The sequence below is a fragment of the Lissotriton helveticus genome, chromosome 9 (genome assembly GCF_964261635.1).
Source record: "Lissotriton helveticus chromosome 9, aLisHel1.1, whole genome shotgun sequence".
NCBI lineage: Eukaryota > Metazoa > Chordata > Amphibia > Caudata > Salamandridae > Lissotriton > Lissotriton helveticus.
Window position 1 is genome coordinate 437224029 of NC_136070.1, and position 25265 is coordinate 437249293.

Below are 25265 nucleotides of genomic sequence, written 5' to 3' on the forward strand. Positions count from 1 at the left end.
TGCATATTTAATTTACCTATAGATCCTTAGTATACAGTACACAATGTACCCAGGGATAGTAAGTTAAATGTCACCAATGGACTGCAGCACTTACCATCACTGCTGTGCCACAACTGATGTAACCAGGTGAAAACGTGGCTCTAGCCTAGTCGAGCAGTTTTTAAACGGTAAACTAGACATGGCAAAATAACTCTTTTTGTAATATGTTAGTTTACCGAAGGTGAACTAAATCCAAAACGTACAACTATATGCCCGAAGGCTTCATTGATAATCAGTCATATTTGCTTTTAGTCAATGAACAATAATCTTCAAGAAGAAATAGTGATAATTCTCATTCAAAACATGTTGAGTCTAGAGTTTTGATACAAATAAAATATTGCTCCACACTTGCAGTTGAATGTTGATGGTAACTCAATGCAAAAAATGGATATTAACATTGTTGACGTGTAACTCAGTCAGAATCAGAATTTGTATAGCGCCTACTCACCCGCAAGGGTCTCAAGGCGCGGAAGGGGGGGGGAGTCACTACTGCTCGAACAGCCAGGTCTTGAGTTGTTTCCTGAAGGTGAGATGGTTCAGGGTCAGCCGTAGGTGGGTGGGGAGGGAGTTCCATGTCTTGGCCGCCAGGTAGGAGAAGGATCTTTCTCCGACGGTGGATTTGCGAATTCGTGGGACGGAGGCGAGGGCGAGGCTGGCGGATCGGAGCTGGCGGGTGGGTGTGTAGAATGTGAGGCGGTTGTTGAGGTACTTCGGGCCCGTGTCGTGGAGAGCCTTGTGTGCATGGGTGAGGAGTCTGAACGTGATCCTCTTGCTGATGGGGAGCCAGTGCAAGTCTTTCAGGTGTGCAGAGATGTGGCTGTGGCGAGGGATGTTCAGGATGAGTCGTGCAGAGGCGTTCAGTATGCGCTGGAGTCTTTTCTGGATTTTGGCTGTGGTGCCAGCATAGAGGGTGTTCCCGTAGTCCAGACGGCTGATGACGAGGGCCTGGGTGACCGTCTTCCTGGTTTCGGTAGGGATCCATCGGAAGATCTTTCAGAGCATGCGCAGGGTGCTGAAGCAGGAGGAGGAGACGGCATTGACTTGCTTGGTCATCGTGAGGGAGGAGTCCAGGATGAAGCCCAGATTCCGTGCATGGTCCGTTGGCTCGGGTGCGGTGCCCAGGGCAGGGGGCCACCAGGAGTTGTCCCATGCAGAGGGGGATGGTCCGAGGATGAGGACTTCCATTTTGTCTGAGTTCTGTTTCAGGCGGCTGATCTTCATCCATTCTGCGATGTCTTTCATTCCTTCCTGGAGTCTGGCTTTGGCGGTGGCGGGGTCGTTGGTGAGAGAGAGGATCAACTGGGTGTCGTCGGCGTAGGAGATGATGTTGAGGTTGTGTTGGCGAGCGATGGCTGCGAGAGGGCTCATGTAGACATTGAAGAGGGTGGGGCTGAGTGAGGATCCTTGTGAAATGCCGCAGATGACTTCGGTGGCTGCGGATCGGAACGGGGGGAGGCGGACTCTCTGGGTTCTTCCAGTGAAGAATGAGATGATCCACTCCAGTGCCGCTCCTTGGAGTCCGGTGTTGTTGAGGCGCTGTATCAGGGTGCGGTGGCATACGGTGTCGAAGGCTGCTGAGAGGTCCAGGAGGATGAGGGCGGCCGTTTCCCCGTTGTCGAGCAGGGACCTAATGTCGTCGGTGGCTGCGATGAAGGCGGTCTCGGTGCTGTGGTTTGCTCAGAAACCGGACTGTTAGGGGTTGAGGGATCCGTTGGTCTCGAGGAAGGCGGAGAGTTGTCTGTTGACGGTCTTCTCGATGACTTTGGCTGGAAAGGGGAGGAGAGAGATGGGGCGAAACTTCTTGAGGTCCGTGGGGTCTGTGGTGGGTTTCTTCAGGAGGGCGCTCAGCTTGGCATGTTTCCAGCTCTCCGGGAAGGTGGCGGATGCGAAGGAGCTGTTGATGATGTTCCGGAGTTGGGGTGCGATGATGGAGTTGGCTTTGCTGAAGATGTGGTGTGGGCAGGGGTCGGTAGGGGAGCCGGAGTGGATGGTGTTCATCAGTCGGGTGGTGTCTTCGGTGCTGACAGGGGTCCAGGTGCAGAGGGTGGTGGTGGGGGGCGCTGGATCAGTGGTTGGGTGCGTGGTCAGCACGCCGAAGCTGTTGTGTATGTCGGCGATCTTGCGGTGGAAGAACGAGGCGATTGAGTCGCAGAGGTCTTGCGAGGGTGTGATGTCGTTGTTGCCGGTGCTGGGATTGGAGAGCTCTTTAACTATGCTGAAGAGTTCCTTGCTGTTGTGGGTGTTGTTATCCAGTCGTTCTTTGAATGTTGTCTTCTTGGTGGTGCTTGCGGGTGGCGTTCTTGACGGCTGTCATGTTTTCTGCTGTCTGGTCATGGCGCCAGGCTTTCTCGAGGGTGCGGCAGGTTTTCTTGGAGTTTTTGAGGTCGTTGGTGAACCACGAGGCTTTCCTGCCGCCGGGTCTGCTGGGCGGAATCTTCAGTGGTGCGAGTTCGTCGGAGCAGTTGGTGAGCCACTGTGTGAGGTTACGGGCTGCTTCGTTGGGGTCCGTCGTGTTGGTGGGCGGGTTCTGGCTGAGGGTGGTGGTGAGCTGGTCGGCGGTGATCTTGCTCCAACTTCTGCGGGGAACCTGTTGCGGGTGGTGGTGGGTCGTGGTTCTCCTGAAGTTGAAGTGGACGCAGCTGTGATCTGTCCAGTGTAGTCCGGTGGAGTGGCTGAAGGAGATGTGCTTGCTGGAGGAGAAGATGGGGTTGAGCGTGTGGCCGGCGTAGTGGGTGGGGGTGTTCACCAGTTGCTTGAGTCCGAGGTTGGCGAGGTTGTCCAGTAGGGCGGTGGTGTTGCAGTCCTTGTTGTTCTCTAGGTGGAAGTTGAGGTCTCCTAGGAGGATGTAGTCTGAGGAGGTGAGGGCGTGTGGGCTGACGGAGTCTGCAATGGCTTTGCTGAATTGTGTGCGTGGTCCCGGGGGTCTGTAGATGAGGGTGCCTCTGAGGGTGGTCTTGGGGTCGGTGTGTATCTGGAAGTGAAGGTGCTCGGCGGCGGTGAGGGTGTCATCGGAGTTGGTCGTGATGCGGATGGTGTTTCTGTGAGCGATGGCGATGCCGCGGGGTTGACGCGATCCCTCCGGGTGATCTTGTAGCCTTCTGGAATGGCTATGGCGATGTCGGGGGCTGAGGAGGCGTTCATCCAGGTTTCAGTGAGGAAGGCGACGTCTGGTGATGGTGTGTCGAGGAGGTTCTAGAGTTCGACGGCGTGCCTGTGGATGGAGCGGGTGTTGAGCAGGATGCACTTGAGGTGGTTGTTGCTGGTGCTCGGCTTGGCGGGTGCGGTGCAGGTTCGGAGGCAGTTGAATTTGCAGGCTTGGCAGGTGAAGGATCCATGGGTGCGTTTCGGGGTGGCTCGGTAGCAGGCGGGGTTTCGGCCGTCGTTGTGTGCATGGAGGGTGGCGGCGGCGTAAGTTAGCCGGGTGCGCTGGCAACATCGAGGGCCAGGGGTCCTGGTGCTGGGTGGGGTCCAGGCGCGGACGGGCGTAGACGGTATAGACGAGCTTGCCTTTGGCACGCCTTCAGCGCACAATCGGCGAGCCCACTGCGCGTACGCGTGGGCTCCGCCATATGTGGCGAAGTGGGAGGGAGGAGCAGCTGGGAGGCGGGAGCGGGGTGGCGAATGGGAGGGGTACAAAAGGAAAAAAGGGGCGGGCCGCAGGGGAGCAGCGGCAGGGAGTGTGTAGCTGGGGGGTGAAACGAGCGGGAAAACAACGGTCCTAGGGCGGCGGAAGTAACAACAGATGCCAGGGGCGGCAGCAGGACACAGTACAGAGCAAAAAACAGTTAAAAAAATACAGTTGGGAAATAACAATACACGAATCAGAAGGAACACCTCAGGGGCAGCGGAAGTGGCAGCGGGGGACACCAGGCGCACTCAGAGTGAGCTGCGCAGTGCGAGGAGCGATCGGCCCTGGGACAGGGTCAGGTCACAGCTCTCGGCCGCGCGGACATCGCTCTAAATAGCAAGTGGGAGGGAGGAGCAGCTGGGAGGCGGGAGCGGGGTGGCGAATGGGAGGGGTACAAAAGGAAAAAAGGGGCGGGCCGCAGGGGAGCAGCGGCAGGGAGCGGGGGGGGGTGAAACGAGCGGGAAAACAACGGTCCTAGGGCGGCGGAAGTAACAACAGATGCCAGGGGCGGCAGCAGGACAAGGTACAGAGCAAAAAACAGTACAAAAAATACAGTTGGGAAATAACAATACACGAATCAGAAGGAACACCTCAGGGGCAGCGGCAGTGGCAGCGGGGGACACCAGGCGCACTCAGAGTGAGCCGCGCGGTGCGAGGAGCGATCAGCCCTGGTGCATTTCGGGTGAAGCACCCTTCATCAGGGGTAACTGTGAATAAAGAAAACGGAATTGGAGAAGAACATCAGAAACGTCAGTCAAAACCAGTGTAAAGAGGAGGACAGCAGGAATACCAAAAATAAGTTGTTCAAGAGAAATAAATTAAGAAAAATCATGCTCCTTGAACACAATCTGCATCATTAGTGGTTTGAGAAATCCAAATGTGAAAACACACTGACCGTGTGAATAATTTAGCCATTCATTATGTTACTGCAGTGGACACCAGTGATTTAACAAATATGAACTAAAACCCAAGACTCAAGTGAATCGTGCCACTGGCTCCTTTAATAAATGTTTCTGGATTCACATCAAACTATGATCTGTGAAACCTAATGACATGTGTATGGACTTGAGCGAGTGGCTGGAGTACGAATGAAATCCTGGTGAACCGTTGAACTACAATACCCAACATGCATCAAGTTGGGCCGATCGTATACTTGTGAATACCCTCACAGTAAAAAGCATCAGTTAATCTTAAAGATATAGTGATGGATACGAAATCCTTCCAATAATGCGCTAAACACAATCTCTGGGATTAACCCTCCAAACCTGCAACAAATAAATAATTCCTATAAAAGAAGTCCATTACAAATGCGTATGATAGTACATGAGTGTGGTCTAGGCACAGAAATAAGAATGAGTACCTCAAAACCGACTGGCTATTATTGTCAGGCACTCCAATATACATACGTATACAAGAGCCACTCTTGTTAGAAACCCGGAACATCCAAAAAGTATCTGACAGATTAACAAAATACACACTCGTTAATAGCCATTAAAACAGTACTTGCTTAGACAAGAGTCCCTATTGTGTATGAAATGTGTTACCTGAGAAAATAACTGCTTGTATTGCCTCTATTCTCAGCGAGTCGCTACAAAGTGCAAAGAACCCTGTGTGCTATGCAAATGTATTTTTTTTAACTGCAACTGACCTGTCGGTGTATGTGCTCAATAGAAGAAAGTGAAGAAAATCCAGACTCGACATTGTGAATGGTTAGAAGCAAAAAGAAAGCAGCAGTGTAATAAAAAGAGTTGAAAGTAAATGTCGCAAACACAGATATAAACTCTTATATACTTATAAGTATAGACCATTGCATGCTATTGAAATAAATACAGTGATACTGCATTAACCATGATTACAAAGATAAAATGCACATGTTAACAAGTGATGTATCATCTACACCTGTGATACTAGGAGAATATTAACATAGTTACAGAAAATACTCAAAGATACTTAGGTGTTTGATGAATTCGACATAGGATGCAAACATTTTGACTGCATGCTTCTGCTAAATCACCTGAGTAGGGTATGGAAGGGGGGGGGGGGGTTACCCAAGAGAAGTCACTGGGACCTGGGTCATATTAAGTACTAAGAGGGAAGGGGTCCCAGTGTAAAGTTAAGCTAATTATCACAAATTAAATAATAATAATACTGCACTTAATGAGTCTACAATGTTTTATTCACAGAGTAGACACAACCAGGATATAGTATCCAACATTAATCATTTTGAGACGGTTGAATAGTGCCCAAGGAGTAGGGAAAAGTGATAAGGTGAGGATGGTGCAGGTAGGGAAAAGTGACAATAAAATCAGAAAAAAATCTGACACATTTACACATCAATTGAAATGCACAGATGATCATGAATCAGGGTAGTCACTTAAAAATCACATGCCCCATGTAGTACATATATGTAACAATTGCAAATAAGGGGCTGGAATGCAGAGAACAGTTGTCGACGTTTCGACCCACAGATGTTGCAGGAATTAGTGGAACCCTTGCGGCGGGGTCTTCATCAAGACGGGTTTGGGACTAGCAACCTATTAATATCAATGATTGAGTATAGATTATTAAACCAATTTAAATCAGACCGCAGTTAGATTAATTGAATAAGCACACACTGTGAGGGAGAGCATACCTATCTGTTCGGTGCTCATCATCTTATTATCATTCTAGGAAACCTCCATGTGAAGAGTATGAATTCCTAGGGGGTATGAACAAACAATTCACACGTGTTTTAATTTAATGTGCTGAGAATAGAAGATAAATCATATCCCAGCAATAAGATGATGAGCACCGAACAGAGTTTTATGTGATGTTTGTGCCAAGAAGATGCTTTTGAGTTTGAATTCTTTGTAAGGAGTTTTCTCTTGTATGTTGGTGTTCAGTGGTAGATTGTTGAAAAAGTAACGTAGGCGAGGCTTATGCATGAATTTGAATAAAACGATCTCACTTTCCAGAGGATTGGTCTAGTATGTTTAATACTGCCTTCTGTAAAGGAGACAAGACAATGGAAGAGATGTTTATAACTAGGTCTTTGATTAACTCCTCAAATTCATGTGACGTTCCTTCTCTTTCTCCTCTATGGATTTTTCTGCCTGTATGGTGCTTTGACTGGTGGTGGTTTCCAGTTGATGGTTCGCCGCAGGGCTGAGTCGACAAAAATGAAATCCTAAATTGAGCTGAATCAGTAGAAGGTACAGGTTGGTTTTTGATGAGTAACATGCTAGTGTCAACTGGTGGACGAGTAAGTACTGTGTCACCTTCAGTGTCAATACTTTCCTCTGATGATACTGTGGTCACTTTTCTGAAGCCCTGTTACTGGGAATAAACTTTTGCCCAGTTGAAGCCATCATCTAATTTATAGTCAATGGTGTCCCATTTGAATTTGCATGATTTCCTTTTGTGTATTTCTTTGGCATAGAGGTCAAATTTGTAATTGATATCTTCAAATGACATACACCAGGTGTCCAGTTCCAGCCATGAGTCTAATGCGCTCTTGATGTCATGTATTTTCTCTTCCAGATCCTTTAGTACCTGTGATAGTTCTTCAATAATGAGAAGAATTAAATCAAGAGAACATTTGCCCATAGGAAATTATGAAAAAGTGGGTAGGGTTGACCTCTGGGAATAGTACCCTAATTGGCTAGTGAGTTCTACCCACCAGCAAACTTCAAATTGGCATAAAAGTGGTATCCCTGGCATCCAGCCTCAGAAAACCACAGGACTTGGTAATAACAGAAGGACAGCACCTGGTGAACCTGTAAATCCCAGACACAAAGAGTGCACCAAGGAAGACTGCGCCTACTGCACCTATTGAGCCAAAACAGGACAGAAGGTCTGCCCCTGCTGTCCAGCCCCTAGAGAGAGACCCCAAGGACTGGTCCTGCTCCGACCTGTGCCAAGGACCAGTGAGTGGGCTACAAGGGCTAATTGTCTAGCCTCCTGTTCAGCTTCAGGTACACAAAAGCTAAAGAAGCCCTGCACCTGCAAAGTGCCCAGCTCACCAGTTAGTACTGGCCTTGCCCTGGACTCTGCTGGTGCAGCCCAAGAGATCGAGTTCTAACCCTAAACTTACCAACTTAAAGCCAAAGATAATGTTTTTTTAGCATAGAGTCCGAGGCTTGTAGACTACTGCTACTGGGTGGTTTGTGGGTAGACTGTGACGTCACCATGAACCAAGGCTTTCACAAGTCCAGTGAACTTTGCAGATCAGTCGAAGTCAAATCTAAGGCCGGACTCAAGCTGCAGTGAAGAGGACCCTGCTGTTAACGAGAAAAAGAACCAGTAAAGTTTCTAAGTATGGTGGTAAAATCTTGACTGGGACCAACAGGGCACAAGCATCTGACTCCAACTTTCATTGCGGTCGGCCTGAAAATTTTACCCAGACCCTCGCGTTCGGGGCTTATAGACTGCCACTAAGAGTGAAAAGCAGTGATCAACAAACTTTTTTAAATGTTTCCAAACCTTTTGGAGTGAAAAGTAATGATTTAAGAAAACCTTCCAAAAATCATAACGTTGATTCTCTCTATCAGATTTTGGTTGTTTTGGTGTCTACTTGAAGATAAAAAAATACTCTATTTTTATGAATACTTAAAGATAAAAATATACTGTTTTTTATACAATGAAGTGGGGTTATTATTGTGCTGTGTTTCTTACTAATTGACGGTTTTGTTACTGATAAATGCTTTACACTTGTTTTCCTTTGAGTTAAGCCTGACTACTCTGTGCCACAACTACCCAGGACTGAGCAATGGTTTGATTTTAAAAAACCTAACTTAACCTGGTTTGGAATAGCAACAGTATTACTTAGTAAGGTCTCACAACCACCCCAGCTAATAACCCAATTTTCTCACACTGGCCTATGCCAGAATTAAACAGCAAAGTGAGCAGAATTTAATGAGATATGCTGTCAAATGCTGCTGAGAGGTAAAGAACAATTAGAGCGACAGAGCCCCCCTTATTGAGATCGAATGGAGATTATCAGCTGCTGCAATGAGTGTAAATTCGGGGCTGTGGGCTCTCCTCAACCCAGATTGAGAAGCAAACAGGAGGGAGATGGATTCTGTATAATTGATGGGTGTTTTTTCGCCACCTTTTCTGCAAGCTTGGTGTTTGAGCTAGAACCAAGATAGGGTGATGGTTAGTGGCATTGCTAGAATTTGCCGAGGATTTTATCAGAAGTGGAAGAACTGTATATTCACAACATACAGGACCTTCAGTTGAGAAAAGAGTAGTGTTGCATAGATTTGTGAGGGCAAAGGCAATGAGAACCCAGGCCAGAGAGAGAATGCTGGGAGGAGAAAGGTTGAGGGGAAACCCCAGGTTGATGGAGGAAAGGCTCTTTAGGAATTCCTGTAGGATAGTAGATTTGAACTCGGCCAGGGATGTTTCATTGTGAGCGCAAGATCTGAACTAAAAAGATTTAGAGTCCATAGCTGGTTGGTCCTTGAAGTTAGCTTGTAACTTCAAGAGATTGTCTGAAAAGAATGTGGAGCGAGAACAGCAAAGTTCATGTGTAGCGGTAACAATGTTGTATCGTGGTGGGATGTGGAAAACTTTTACTGAAGGAGAAGGTAAGGCGTGATCATTTGGGAGTTCTAGCTATGATGCTTGAGAAGTAAACTTGTCAGGTGGACCTAACGAGGTTGTGATCGTTTTTGATGGAAGATTTGTATTTTCTTTTGTTGGACTACAGATTGGGAATTATACACATGTGTTCCAGGGCTTTACACTGTCTTCTACCAAAGCAGAGGTCCTCAGAGAACCATCGGGCTGAGGGGTTTTGAAGGTGGTTTCGTCTTGTTTTTAAAGGTGAAATGCTATCAAGTGAAGTTGACATCCAGTTATAAAAATAAGCCACAGCTGTAGCTAAGGAGGGGCATTTTCCGGTACAATTCAGGCCTTTGCTGAGGAGACATAATCCTTGAGTGGGAGGTGGGCGAGCTAACGGATAAACAGGAAAGGTCCAGCTAGAACAGAGCCAAGGGTGTGGACTGGCTCTAAGAGTCTTTGCATTAGTTAAGCCTTCAAAATATTTGGCATGTAAATCAAGCAATACATTTTGCGTAAAAATATTTTAAAGTGTCTTCAAAATTCGAAAACATGAATTTCTGTAACTTGCAGGAACATTTTACTTCAGTACATCATATTATATCAGTGCATTGTAAGGCTTTTATTAAAATTGATAGTGATAGTTTTTAAACATGAACTTAAAAACATTCATGCCCTCCACACTCCCCACCATGATGACAATGACACTAGTGAGACAAGAGGCATGTCTGTGGTCATGTGTTTACTATATGTGGCCTTGATTCTTACTTTACATGGAGCAACATGAAACTTGAGGTTTTTGTGCATAGCACATCCTGGTCTCACATATCTGAAGGTGAGTTCATATCTGTTAATGAAGAAAAACATTTGCATAGGATTACACAATTTAGTCAAGCAGGGAAGCCAGGATTAATCACAGGTGTTCTGGTTATTATGCACATTATGCATTCCGCGACTAGACGTGTATCTCCTTTTTGACATCAAAGTCACTATTTTGTCTTTAATTCATTGTATGTGAGATTAGAGTGGGTGGACGGAAGAAGCCACATGAAAACTTGTTTCAGTTAGGGCTCTAGGCTCTAAGACGACCCCAAGTTGAGCCGACCCAGGCATCTGACTCAAGCTCCCAGCACCTCGTTCAACTCTTCATTTGATGCCACTTGGGGTGGAAGGTGAGGGAAGGGGCCAATGGAAGAGGATAGCTGAGTGGTCTGTCCAAAACAGAGGTGTCGAAGGTAAAGCAATTCTTTCTCTCAGATTAGTAAATAAGGGGTCTAAAATATGTCCTGACATATTTGTGCATAATATGTTGATCTGCAATAAGCAACAAGTTTTCAATGTCCTCTAGCAGGGCATGAGCATCATTATCATCTGGGGAGTCCAGATGAGAATTAAGATTGCCTATAATTAAAATAATTTGAAGCTTCTAGTATATAGGCGGACATCAATTAGCCTGTCTGAAGGTGAAAACCCTCTGTGAACATGGTAGCTGGCAATTAAGGCTCCACAGTGGGAAGCAGCAGGATTGATTTTGAAGGTAAAGATGATATATGCTATTCATGGAAGGGATAAGGCTTCTAAAGCTATTCACTGAAAAGCAAACCGGAATATAATCATAAATCTTCACCCTGTGCGGGGTGACATTAAGAGTAGTCCTCTGGTATGGCAGATACAGATTCAGGATTAGAGGCTGGTTGCAGCCACGTTTCAGACAAGAATAACACATCTCGGTTGTAAAACCGTAAAATGCATGATATGTAGCTGTGTTTTTCAGGCGAGGACAGACATTTATGTGGATACCGTGTAGAGCATGTTGTTAGGCCTTTGTGAGAGGGAAAGGTGCATGTATCCATTGGGTGTCCAAACCCGGGGCAGGGGGTATGGTTAGTGAACCACATTGAGTGGTGACTGGAAGCACTCCGATTTGGAATGAAAATGGGCAAAATGTCCAAATTATTGTGGCAGGAAATAAATATAAATTGGAAAGCCCAGGCATGGAAATACCTATTCACGTCATTAGATGACTATTCAGCTAACTTGGTTTGGGAAATGTCAATATCCTCAAACTCATTCAAAAAAGTTATCAATAACACAATAAAACATTTATCACTTCTTTTGGATAAAGATACCTTCAGAAAAAGTAAACATGCATGGCCTCTAATGAATGGCTATACCAAGGTAAAAGTTCAACTGTACCTTGAAATGCCTTGGTCTGGGAAGCACAAACAAATATTTATAAAAGCTCGCTTTAGAGTATTTCCGGGCTCTTGTCACCTAATGCCATGGCTGAGTACAGAGGGACCAACGACCTGTTGAAGAAGACTTGAAGAAGAGAACATTATGCACCTTCTTTGTGTTTATCCGGAACTTAAAGCTGAACGAATATCTACTCTTAAGAGACATTTTAATGTTCGAGGAATAAGGAGTTGCAGACAAGCTTTGATAAGATGCCTCCATACTGACGATATAATATTAACCTCGACTTTTGTAAAGTTCTTAATGCAACTGAGAATTAAGCTAGATTATAAAAAACAAATAGGATGTATTGTAGGATGTATATAATATGCAAATAGTACAATGAACTTGAGGTTATCTTTTATCTTTGTTCTATCTTTCATAAACTAGATTTTATAAGTAAGAATTATTGCATATATATTGTAAGATTTTAATTAATCAAACAATAAAATTAAAATGAAACTGAATCGGCTGTTCTAGAGGTGAAGCCAGGCATAACCAATTAAAGCATACAAGAAAATAAAAGTGTCAGGTTAAAAATATTAGGGCATAAGTCGCAGTATGCAATGTTCTGAATGTTGTCTTTCTTGTAAGGGACCTGAGTGTGGATGCGCTGCACCGAAATTAAGTATATCGCCTGATGAGAGGGGCATGGCCAGTATGGTCAGTGAGCGCACCTAGCACGTTGATAGGAAGTGCACTGATTTAAAACCAAAGTGGGCAAAGTAATGGACTGGAGCACAGCCGCTCTTGTCCTGCCGGCAAACCCCCTTGCCGGAGGTACGAGGAACGAAGGTTTTCTATGATGATGTAGCGAGACCGTCAGTGAAGAACGGAGGTGATGAAGGTAATCCCTTAAATGTAAACCCCAACAGTGAGCATAAAACCTTTAATTTGAATTTGGATGTTGGTTTAAAAGGATTCCATACTCAACTCAACAATAGTCACATAGTAACAACGCATACGTAGTATGAATTGATCAGTTCAAAATTAAGGTACTTTACTACTCTCAATTATTCAACAATTTGAGAAATGAGTTAGACACCAGTCTTTGTCACTGTGATGAAACAGTGCTAGTCAAAGTAGAAGCATGTGTCAACCCCCCTACCGCCACCACTTCACTCCCCCCCCCCCACCTAGGACACCAACATCATTCTGGTGGACACAATTCTACAGGGTACAATACTGGAATATTGTTGTCAGAATATTGTCAAGCATAAACATTGTGTCCTAACTATCATTTAGAAAATCTACAGTGACTGGGAGGATGGTTTTGTCAACTATATTTAGGGCATGTTTACGTCAGCCAGTATTTCTGTAGACGATATTCTGACAGATCAACTGGGAGTAAGAAAGTAAATCTCAGATTCAATATCTGGGCCACCTCCTCTTTGACGCATTCGTGGATATGGCCTTGCAAGACCGAAGTACTTTTAATTTTAATAAATAGACTGTCCCACATGTCAATGCCATGCACACAGATTGGTGTTACATCAGTAATCAGGAAAAACAAGGGACTAAGTGGCCCACCATTGTCTTACACTGTCTTACCTTTTTGAAAGTTCAGAGGCAAGATTCACTCCATCTACAGACCTATTTGTTCTACTCAAGGCCAGACTGGACATAGTGGGCACCAGGCATTTTTCCCGGTAGGCTGGAAGAGTGGGGGCCAGTTTTGGACCTGTGGGGCCGGTTTTGTTACTGGGGCCGGTTTTGCAGCAGTGCTGCAAAATCGGCCCCCTGTAACAAAATCATCGAGCAGTCCGATGTAAATGCCGGGACCAGTTTGCGGTTCCAGTCTGGCCCTGATTCTACTGTGTGTAGAAGGTCGGGGAGGGGCTCACAGCCTTCCTTGACCAGGTTAGGGCTGCAAGAATTGCTGCAAACTCCTTCCTCTAGAGGCAGGGCTTAAGTTGATAAAATGCAATACCCTCAAAGACTCACCAGTGGTACCTCTCAAATCCCCAGTACTTGTGCCCCACTGTCAGTTGCAATTCATACATAACTCTCCCCTTTTACAGTCTGTATGTCTGTATGTGGTATGTGCCACAAGGCAGCAGAGAGCTGCACAGGGTCAAAGGCAAAGCTACAGTTGATAAGTGGTTGGAGGGAAAGCTGGGTTCTGAGTGTGGAGGCAGACTGTGATTTTGTCATGCAGTAGTGTTCTTTAGGGAGGTGTGTGTCTCTAGCTGCCGCTTTGCTGGTAATCCTGATGGATACCGGGATGTTGTTCTAGATATGGGGTAAAGTGAAAAAAACCTCTTCCCTTGCTTACTCTTTTGTGCATATCTGTGTCTCTAGTCTGAATTTCTCCTGGCCTGAAGGTGTGAGGGGAGCCAAAGGTAGGGGTGAGCTTCTGCACCAGGTAGGTGGGGTGGCAATTGTGATAGCTTTGTAGAGGATACAGCTGCTTTTGACAATCATGCTTACTGGCCAGTGGAGCCAGTGGTCCTTGCCAGAGCATGAGGGCTTGAGCAGCATTTCTAAAGTTGCTGTCTGGGAGCGGTCCTCCATTTGCAAAACCACTGCATCTTACATCCACAGTATCAATCCCAACTACCAAAATCCAAGTGTCCCCCACTTCCCAGTACCAGCTGCTCATTACCAAACTCATTGATTCCAACCTTCCTGGCACTAATTCTCTATTACCAATTCCCGTGCATCTCCATTTAAACTAAAGTGGGGAGATGATGTGGCGTAATGCCAGAGCTGCCAACTTCAGATCTGGGGAACAAGGTTTGGCATCGGCTCAACATCCTGTGATTCTGGGCAAATCACTTAATCTCCCCATAAATGAATGTGTCCTTAACTGGTATTCATGAAAAACGCTGGTGTTGGTGATTAAGTACCGGTGCTGAGCACAGGAAACCACCGGCTCAAATTAAGCACTGGTGCCAGTCCAACGTTACTCGCGTTAGCGCATCCTTTTTCCAATCACTATGCTCCCGCATCACCACTTTCCAAAGCTATTATTCCCACATTACTAGTCTACATAAATCCCCATAAATTGCACACCGTCGCTTCCCCTGCAGTCACCTCTCCCAGTAGTAGCTACGACTCCCATCCTTCATGAATTCCCACCCGTACCATCACTAAACCGAATAACTAAGCTCAGTGCATCCCTACCCTCTTAGTAATATCGTTGGCTATATTCCCCTAATCTATCTTCATGGTGTCTGTCTAACAAATGCCAGATATCATAGAAGGTCACGCTTTGTGTGACTTCATTTGCTTTTTCTGGCGCCACTTGCGTCAAAAGTGGTGCATTAAGGCTGAGCCCCATCACCTGAGAAATTTGCAAGTTGGCAGGTATGAGAATGTCATCGGTCTTCCAATGTTTAACAGAATCTACCACCTGCTTCTCTATGAGCACATAGGCATGTTTTTCATATCAATACCATTTAAAATGTACAGTTAATGTACATCTTTCCTGTGGTTACAGAGACAATCAACAAAAGTCAATGGGATCTGAAACTCAAGATGAAATGGTAGGGAGCAGGCCTCTTTACTCCATGTAGAACTGACCACCCATCCACGCGATACCTTAACACAGAGCACTGTGTTTTTGGAACCAGACAATTCTGCCGGGAGAGCCTTTGTCACAGGTGGAAAACAACAACTGAGTGTCAGCAGAACGCAACACACATACATGGCTCGACAAAGCTGCCATTTACTCGTGAATTCTTTTTTGTTTTTGTGAGAGTATTCATATTTAGCAGAATACAGGGTAGTCGAACAGGAATAACTACGCTCTTTGGAATTCAGTTTTGAACAAAGCAGTGATGGTTGTTTGTAGAGGTTTTTAAAGCAGAAGTTAATATCCTTGGCTGACTGAACACGTCTAATACAAACTGAAACACTGCTGAACTTTGTAACTCGAAGCGGCCATTGGAAACCTGCACTGCTGAGCCACGCAGAAAAGAAGAGCGTGTTTCCCTCGTGAAGCTCGACCCATGCAAAGGAATTTGCGCAATCGGAGGCACCGGAAGTGAGGTTTTTCTTCTGAAAATATATATGCCCATTTTTTGTGAACAGGAAGCATATAGGATCGCTGGATTCGATTCCTATGCAAGAAAATAGACTTAAATCATTTAGCACGCGCCTAAAGGATAACACTGGGTGAAAGCAAATTAGCTTTTTTTTTATTTCAACAGCTAAAGAGAGAGTGCTGATAGATCTATCTCCAAAACAACAGCTTGGGAAGGGATATTTCTGTCCGTATTTCATTCAGTAAGGCGAAAAACCTTGGTGCAAAGTTTGTCTAATCTGTCCAGCCAAGGCCAAAGTAATGAAACTGTAAAAAGACTGCAACTGTTTAACATTTCACAACTGGACTCTGCACACAACCATTATATCGCATCACTTATAATCCACCCAGACCGGGCCAAATGATTCCAGTTGTAAACAATTTAAATGCTGTTCTCATTTCACAACTTGACTCTGCAAACAACCAATATGCTGGGAGAAAATAATCTTTCTTGAGAAAATACCAAAAAGCGAGGAATGCGAAGTGGACCTGAGAAATTATCACCTTCACGTTGGATTCAGAGCTGCAGATTGCTGAACAAATAAACACACTGAAATAGCTAGGCGCAGAGCTGCCTTTCGCTTGCCCTTCGGTGCTTGAGGGCGGTATGGACAGGGTTAAACGGTTTGTAAATGTTCATTTAGCTACTTCCTGCCCTTGAGCTCCTAGGCATAAAATATTGCTGTTGACTCAGTTATGGAGCCCTTTCAGAGCAGGGCCTGTGACTCCAAATAGAAAACACCTTGGCCTCCAAGTCTAGGTGGGCGACCCCAGCCCGCCTCACATATTTTAAAATCCTGTTGGTTTCCAAATTCCTCTTGGGGTTCGTGTTGGGGGGGTCTATAGACTCCTATTTGGATTTAACAGATACAGACCCCCCATGCATTTGTGTTCCATAGTCTGCAGTCTAAATACAGAGGCTGAGGACAATGAGTCTTGTAAACCTAAGCTAAGCCCCCTTCCAAAATCTGCAGTCGCGGACAGAGTGTAAGGATGATGTGTGCCATTTTCGGTGCGTCCAGTCTATGCTCTCAAAATAAAGTCCACAATCTAACACATTTAGATGCCATTTAAAATTGGAAAATTTTATTATTTTCTAATAAAATATTCCGATTAGGCGTGGGTCAGCGTCCGAATCAATTTCAATGAAGGGTGTTATAGTGAACTCATACTTTAAAACGTGCCAAGTCCGCTGCCTCAATCTTGAGAAAGCAGACTCTGGGGCCTATCAACAAGGACAGTTTTCCAGCATGGTTTTATAAGCCATGGTGGAGAAACCTCACCAAAAGATTCCAGGACCGTTGTCTGAACCTGGCGAGGAAGAGGTGATCTGTGACTAGGAAGATGGTGGAACCAAAGAAGATAAACCAAGGATTCCATCATTGGTTGTAATTTAGACATCCTGCAGGTGGAAGAAGCTAAATGCAAGGAGGGCCACCTGCATGCTGTGACAAGTACGTAGGAGGCAAAGAGGACTCTACTTCTTAGCCTCAGTTTAGTTCAACCATGAGAAGACACCTCAAATGGAAGCAAGACCAGGATTATTTGAAATGCCAGCAAGAAAATTCAGCTGCTAAAGCTTGCTCACTTTGCCACTGGTTTCAAGCTAGCCTGGCTGATGACGGCTGATTAGCCAGAAACCGGTCCCAGGATGCTTGTTTCCGGCCCAGGGAAGGCATGGCTTGGCAGTTCGGGTTGGACTGTTCCCATGAGGCACAGGGTCAGACTGATTTGCATATGGCCATATCTGAACTGGGGTGGCGGAGTGAGCTAAAGAATGATGATGGATTAAACCCAGATCAATTGACTGGGGGTGAGTGCTTGCAATGTTCAACACTCCGTCCATCATCCCCTTTGGTTTTGCAGAGGATGAGCATTTAAAATCTTTGCTTAGGGCTGCATAGAATTAAAAAATAACATATGGTGCGGACAACAGAACCCAAAAATACACAAGAACATTACAAAAAATTCCAACAGTAAAAGAAAAGATTTATGAGTGGCCGTCTGCCACAACAGTTCTAAAATGGAAAAAAAGGAAAAAAAACATAACAAATAAAAACACGAAATACCCCCAAAAATAGGAAAACCAAAAATGGTTCTTTCGAGAACCAGCAACAAAACTCAAAGTGCATTGTCTCTACTAACTCTTAGACCCAGCATGGCCTCCTGTACTAGGATAGGCACAAAGCACTGCAGCAGGTCAGGTCCTGCAGCCAGCCTGCACTGCTCAGTGATTAAGTAGTGCATTGCTGGGCGACCTACATTAGCATTAACCATAACTAGTGAATTTCAGTAGTTTTCGAAATTATAATTTCAATTAAATGGCCCGTATAAAGAGAATTTCTATGGATTTTGTTTTAATAATTGTTTTTTTCTTTTCAAAGTATGTAACCACAATTCTACATCAGCCAGCCCCACCAAACCAGACAACCATCTGCTATACACAGTGACCTCTGTTCACAGGGCCTGTCCTACAAAGGGATGCGAAAATATTTTTTTAAACTTCTATCCAATCATCCCACATTAGTTCTCCTAGCAGTGACAGAAAATAAGGTGGTTGTACCACCAATGCCACTGATGCACAAGAATGTGTGTTTCTACTGATGAATTAGGCTATTATTATTGTAAATAAAACATTGTCATACAGGAATTACTAGTGAGACACTTCTCCAAAGAAAATTTTATAAAATGAAACAGGTATGTTGCTGCTCCACATTACAACCATCAGGAAAAGAAATAAACCACAGCAATGTGCAAGAGAGCTGTGCATAAAGCAAACATCCTTTTCTTTAACTCGCTAGTACAGAAAACAACTTCTATACCTTTCAGACAGAAGCCTGAGCCCACATGCAGCAGAAGTATTTCCCCTGAGCATGGTAATGCCAGCATTTAGTGAGACGCTGTCTAAGGTGACACATTGAGTGAAAACAATGGGTTGGACTGCTACCGAGTGATTGCAGCTGATTCGACTAGGTCTAAGCAGCAGCGGCTCCTCCGCTAAGGCGTGGGAATGTCAACCCACATGAAAATTAAAATGGTAATAACATCATGTTATTATCATTTTATTTTTCCGGCCTGGCTTTAGGTGAACTGCCCACACAGCAGGGAAGGAGTGGTGAGCACTTTCTAAGTGTGCATGACTTTTTGGCCGGCCATCTTGGAGCAGCCAAACAGTTATGTGCACTTAGCATGTTCTCCACCCAGCTGTATTGCACTGCCTGGGTGGAGAACATGCACAGGCTTCCTGTCCCTGTCTGAGCACCGAACCAGGGCGCTCAGACCAATTATGATGCTGCTTACATGCTGGTGACAACAACATTGTGATTGTCTAGGGGCGTATGGAAACCTGTGGGCTTCCTGTTTCCTGGTTTCCTTTGGAGAACGGAAGAGAGTAGGCGGTTTGCAGGTAAGTGGATTTTACCTTTTTTTACCCCTCCCCCATCCACCACTACTGCCCCATAGCAGCCGCTACTGGTTCTAAGCATTCATCTTATCACATTTTGGGTGCTTGATTGCAAGTAATATGCCTAGAAATCTGAGATTGGTGAAGCTTTCCAAGCCTACTGCTGCCAATATTTGTGAATTGCAAAAAGTAGTATTTTTGCACCTGTAGTATTTTTGCACCTGTTCAAGGAGTACATATTATAAGGGTGTAGATTTACTACTTTTGGTAACCTGACTCTCTTTCTCTCTCTCTCTCTCTCTCTCTCTATATATATATATATATATATATATATATATATATATCGTGTTCCAGCACTTCCCAACTCCAGAAGAAACAACACGGACACCTTGCAAGGATTGCAGGTAGTTTATTCAAATGTTAGACTGCACCGCAACGCGTTTCACCTTTCGGCTTGATCACGCTAGAGAAGCATAACAGTATACACATTTAAATATACGTCAATGATAAACATAAACAAAGGACTCAACCATAGTGAAAATAATAACTCTGAGGTGGTTCCGCCATTTTGACCTAGTCATTCTCGTTTATACAATATGTACACAAGAAAACCACAAATAGTTCATAGTAAGTCAATTTGATACAAAGAGCAGTAATTAGATTCAGCATGAAAATATAGAGTCCGCATTAGTCATATGCTGACATTTCTAATGGAAGTCCAAAAATATCGCCCAGGCCCGGTGCCCTGATCACGGACCGCCCTGCTAGACGGATTCTTTCGAAACCGGAGTTTGTGGACATATATATATATATATATATATATATATATATATATATATATTACCTACTGGCGGTCGCCAGTAGGTATATATAGTTAGGATTTTTTCTCTATGGGATTTTTGAAAATTCTATGTCTAATAACTTTGGCGTTTGTGGACGGAATTAGCTGAAATTTTCAGGAAAATTGAACATTTTGTTTCTGAGCAGCCCCTGAAAATTTGGGGGGGTTTCGTCAAGGGGGGGCCGAGAAAAAAGGGGGGTCCCAAAACGTGTTTTTAACATTGAGTTTTCCATAGGGCGGTTGGCCTCACTTTTAGCCCGAACGGCTGAATGGATTTGCACGAAACTTGGCAAAATTGTAGGGACTGGTAGCCCGATGTGCCTTTGCTAGGTCTCAATATATGTGCTCCAGTGGATTTTGAGAAATTAACGTTCAAAAAAAGATATATATCTGTAACAGCGGACCGGGCAGCGCTCCAGTTCGCGTACTTTTCGCGTTACGGAGCTTTGTGAAGCGAAGCTGATTGGTTCTCCGGCGTCTGTAAACATTCCAAACAGTCCGTAGCGGCCGCCATCTTGTCTCTCGGTAGGATCGAGAGACAAGAGGAGGCCAAAGCGAAGGGGCAAATGACCATAAGGGGGCATAGTAGATCCTCCCATACCCCCTAGGTTTGATGTGGAGGTTTTAAAAGGGCCCCGCGGGGCAAAAAAAAAAAAGAAAAATAATAATCGAACGGCTGAATGGATTTGCACGAAACTTGGCAAAATTGTAGGTACTGGTAGCCCGATGTGCCTTTGCTATGTCTCAATATATGTGCTCCAGTGGATTTTGAGAAATTAACGTTCAAAAAAAGATATATATCTGTGACAGCGGACCGGGCAGCGCTCCGCTTCGCGTAACGGAGCTTTGTGAAGCGAAGCTGATTGGTTCTCCGGCATCTGTAAACATTCCAAACAGTCCGTAGCGGCCGCCATCTTGTCTCTCGGTAGGATCGAGAGACAAGAGGAGGCCAAAGCGAAGGGGCAAATGACCATAAGGGGGCATAGTAGATCCTCCCTGACCCCCTAGGTTTGATGTACCATTTTGCCAAGTTTGGTGTAATTCCGTTCAGCCATTCAGGCTGTAGACGTATCTAAATGTCCTATGGAAAATTGCATGGGGAAAACACATTTGAAAGTGTTGAAATTTAGAACCAATTAAAATGTTACTTTGGTTTTGTATTTGTGTGTGATGAAAGTTAATTGGTTATGTATATATCTAAAATGAGAGGAAACCACAGCCATTTTGTGATACTACTGTCTGAGGTACATTTGTGAGGAATTATTGGTGCTCAATTTCTGGTGTTTGATTTACACAGTACTAACGCTTCTCCTACTTTCAAAAAGGTGAGTTGTTAATTTGTAAGGGGAACTATGTTGTACACTTTAAGATAATTTGAAAAATGTTTTCTGTTATTTATTTACAGTCCTTCTGTTATACTAAATACTTGATAAAGTTAGTTTTATATTATGTATTACTAAAAACGATAAATGAAAGTGATTATTTTTTTCTGCAATTTACAGCAAGAAATTTCAAAATAAAATGGATCACAATGAAGAGACCGTGGCAATTTCTTTTGAATTATCCACTACATTTATTGAAATTGACAGCACCAATAATGAAATATTCTCACAAGGAGGAGATGACTTGAATGATTTTTTTGATCAATCTCTTGACGGCGAATTTATCGAATGTTTGGAGACCATAGAGTTACAAGAATCATCATTGCAGACTTTTCATGAGGAGATTCCTGATGAGATGATTGAAGAGGAAATTCCTGATGAGGACATGTTACTAGTTCTTTCAAATTATGAAAATTCAGAAGAATAAATTTATATTTAGAAATCAAAAATTGTTTGAGACATTATTCATTTTTATTTTTAATTTATGGGGTTGTAGCGAAGTGATTTTAGTATAAAATGAGACTTATAGTATAGAGTGCAAAAATTGGTTCTTTTTGGAGGGGCAAAAAAAAAAATCGTTTTTTTGGTGGGGTGCGCCCGGTTAGCGTAACGGGAAGCGGACTGGGGAGCGTACTACAAGGAAAGAAGAATGATTGACTTTTAACTTATTGTATGTTTATAGACTTTTTTTTCTGCTGAGTGACGTCTCGGCCTATCTCCACGGGATGCAGTCCCTACCATCTCGGCGTTTAAGCCCAGGGGGACCGGTAGTGTGGGAGAGATAACGGGGCATATTATCAAGGGGGTTTATCTCCGCTTTTTTGGCTTTAAAAGCCAAGAAAGCGGAGATAAAATTATCTCCGTATTACCTAGCTGTCGCTAACACCAGTTAGCGACCACTAGTAGGAGATAGCGACCATCTTAGGCCCCACTTTGCATGTCAGTGATATTTATCACTAATGACATGCAAAGTGGGCATGCCAAGATGTTAGCGACTGGAAACAGTCGCTAACATCGCTATCTCCTATTACCAACTTTTGGAGATATTCGCGCTAAGCGCGAATATCTCCAAAAAGTAACACCTGCCCTGAGCAGTTCTTAGCCATGTTATCCAATGGGAGGTGGATAACATGGCTATGAGCATTAGCTCGGTAATGCATGAATATCGCTGACTTTTCAGCGATATTAATGCATTGCGGCCGTTTTTTATCGCATTTGCGATAAACCTTGATAATAGCAAGGTTTATCTGCGATAATTTCTGACGATGCTTAGCGGTAAAAAATTCGTTGCTAAGCATCGTTAGGGATAAATATCGCTTAACTTTGGTAATATGCCCCAACGTCTGTTAACGTTCGATTCGAAGGAAATCAGGAAGTGTTGAAAAACATTGTCTGCGCCATCTTGCCTTTTTTCAAATGCCACACTTTTGTCGTGCACGGCAGCCATTTTAGATGCCTTGACCAGACCCACTCTCTGCACGCTGTCGATCCTTAGCATGGCTCCCCACCCTCGCAAGCATCTCCCCCAGGCACTGGTCACCCCCGCTCTCTGTCTTATGCATGGGCAATAAACCTCCCCCCATCTGCGCTGCTCTTCCCTGAGAATCACACCCTGTGCCCGCCCGACACCTCCCTTTCGCCCTATTCACTACCGCACCCTCTGACACTCCTCTTCCTCTGTGTCCGATTGTCCAGGCCGGTCCTAGGCTATCAGCTAGCCCTGCAGATGTAGTTTATGGCCCCAGCTGTAAAGAATCACCCCTCTTCAAAGGAGTTATAGTAGATCAAGGCCCACACCCGATGAGATCCGTCACACCACACGCGTTCCTACTATCTGAAAACCATCCTGTATTGTGATTGGGGAGGGGACCGAGCCTGAAGCGGAAGATTCCAGGGATGACTCTTTGTACATCAAAGTTTTTACAATTATGTGTCACATTAAAAATATATAGCACTCCAACAAAGTAGTAGGATTATAAAACTTTAATAACTTATAAATATATACAACAAAACAAAAACAGTAAAAACATTTAAACATTTTTAGGGAAAAAGAAGGAACAATGGTCAGTAGCGGTCGGCTGTGCGAATAGTCCCAAGGCAGAACAACGTCCAGATTTCTGGACGGCACCCAGGTGATGTTGCCTGGGTGCCGCACTGATTTGGGTATCAGGCGTGGGGCGTCCCGGGGGGTGGGTCGTCAGTAGCGGTCTGTTGTGCGAATAGTTCCAAGGCAGCAGAACGCGCTGAAATGTGGATGGCACCAAGGTGATGTCCAGTAAGTTGCCGCCCTCCGAATAACGGCGTGGGGCGCCCCGGGGGGGGTGGGGGGGGGGGAGGCGGCGTGAACGGGCCTCCCCAGGTGGAGTCTCGTCTGCTGTAGTGGGGCGCCCCTTTACCGTTTCAGTTGCCATTCCGTCCGCTTTTGGTCCACTGTGTCAAAATCCGCAATTCAGCTGAGTTGCGCCCACTCTTGCGGTGCAGCGATAGGCGGCTGTCACAGGACTCTCAAAATGGCGGCAGGCTCTTTCCTTTTTGGGCCTGGTCCACTGAAATGGCCCTGGGACACCTTGGAAATCGGACGCTTGTCTGCTAAGTCTTGGACCCCATTCTCGAAAGCGTCCCCTCCGCCTTGAGGATTCTACAAAAGTCTTGGGGGCCCCCGACTCCTGCAGGCTTCTGGTGGGGAGCGGCTGCCATGATTGCTCGCGGAATGACTACGACGGAGCCACGAGAAGGTGGTGCTTTCATTCTGACGCCTGCTTCAGTCTGAAACATCCAGAAACAAGGTGGGGCTTTCATCGTTTGGGAAAAAAAAAAGTTTTCATCCAATGAAAAGTGTTATTTTTAGGTCATATGATCAAGCCTTCCATCATTAGGAAACCAAAAGTAAAATGAACCAATGAAAAGTTTTATAAACAAGTCACATGACCTGTTATGCGGCATAGGGTATAAAATGCGTAGAAAATCCGTTGGCACGTGAGGCGGCGTCAGTAGCGGACCGATGTGCGAATAGGCCGAAGGCAGCACAACGCGCCAAGATCCGGATGGCACCGAGGTGGTGTCCAGCAAGTTGCCGCACTGGTGTGGCCATCCTACAATGCTGAAAGTCGGCGTGGGGCGCCCCGTTGGCCTGTGAGATGGCGGCAGTAGCGGACCGATGTGCGAATGGGGCCAAAGGCAGCGCAACAATATTTTCTGAATAGAAGACACCACAAGGCGCTGAGATGCCAAGATCCGGATGGCACCGAGGTGGTGTCTAGCAAGTTGCCGCACTGGTGTGGCCATCCTACAATGCTGAAAGTCGGCGTGGGGCGCCCCGTTGGCCTGTGAGATGGCGGCAGTAGCGGACCGATGTGCGAATGGGGCCAAAGGCAGAGCAACAATATTTTCTGAATAGAAGACACCACAAGGCGCTGAGATGCCAAGATCCGGATGGCACCGAGGTGGTGTCTAGCAAGTTGCCGCACTGGTGTGGCCATCCTACAATCCTGAAAGTCGGCGTGGGGCGCCCCGTTGGCCTGTGAGATGGCGTCAGTAGCGGACCGATGTGCGAATGGGGCCAAAGGCAGCGCAACAATATTTTCTGAATAGAAGACACCACAAGGCGCTGAGATGCCAAGATCCGGATGGCACCGAGGTGGTGTCTAGCAAGTTGCCGCACTGGTGTGGCCATCCTACAATGGTGAAAGTCGGCGTGGGGCGCCCCGTTGGCCTGTGAGATGGCCGCAGTAGCGGACCGATGTGCGAATGGGGCCAAAGGCAGCGCAACAATATTTTCTGAATAGAAGACACCACAAGGCGCTGAGATGCCAAGATCCGGATGGCACCGAGGTGGTGTCTAGCAAGTTGCCGCACTGGTGTGGCCATCCTACAATGCTGAAAGTCGGCGTGGGGCGCCCCGTTGGCCTGTGAGATGGCGTCAGTAGCGGACCGATGTGCGAATGGGGCCAAAGGCAGCGCAACAATATTTTCTGAATAGAAGACACCACAAGGCGCTGAGATGCCAAGATCCGGATGGCACCGAGGTGGTGTCTAGCAAGTTGCCGCACTGGTGTGGCCATCCTACAATGGTGAAAGTCGGCGTGGGGCGCCCCGTTGGCCTGTGAGATGGCGGCAGTAGCGGACCGATGTGCGAATGGGGCCAAAGGCAGCGCAACAATATT